Genomic DNA, 695 nt, shown 5'->3' on the forward strand with positions numbered 1-695 from the left:
TATATTTGTGTATATATATATATATATATATATATATATATATATATATGTATGTATATATATGTGTGTGTATATATAAATAACAAAAAATATACATAAATAAAATATGAATAAATAAGTATATATATAAATAAATAAACATCTATAAATAAATACATATATGTATAAGTATATAAATTTATATAACAATAAACAAATATATATAAAAATAAATATATATATGAATATATATATAAAAATAAATAAATATATATAAATAAATATATGTATGAATATATATATAAAAATAAATAAATATATATATTAATAAATATATATAAATAACTATACATATAAATATATAGATATATAAATATATATGAATATAAAATATATATATATATATATAATAAATAAATATATATATACACACAAATAAAAAATATATATATAAATAAATATTTATATAGAAATAAAAAATTATTTATAAATTAGTGTATATAAACGAAAATTATAAATAAATAACTATATATATATATATATATATAAATAAATATATACATATATATATATAAATATAACTAAATAAATATATATATAAATAAACATATATAAATAAATAAACATTAAAAAAAAAAAATATATATATAAATAGATATATATATATATAAATACATATATATATATATATAGTTATTTATGTCAAATCTCTGAAC

Source organism: Octopus bimaculoides, chromosome 27 (assembly GCF_001194135.2).
Source record: "Octopus bimaculoides isolate UCB-OBI-ISO-001 chromosome 27, ASM119413v2, whole genome shotgun sequence".
Classification (NCBI taxonomy): Eukaryota; Metazoa; Mollusca; class Cephalopoda; order Octopoda; family Octopodidae; genus Octopus; species Octopus bimaculoides.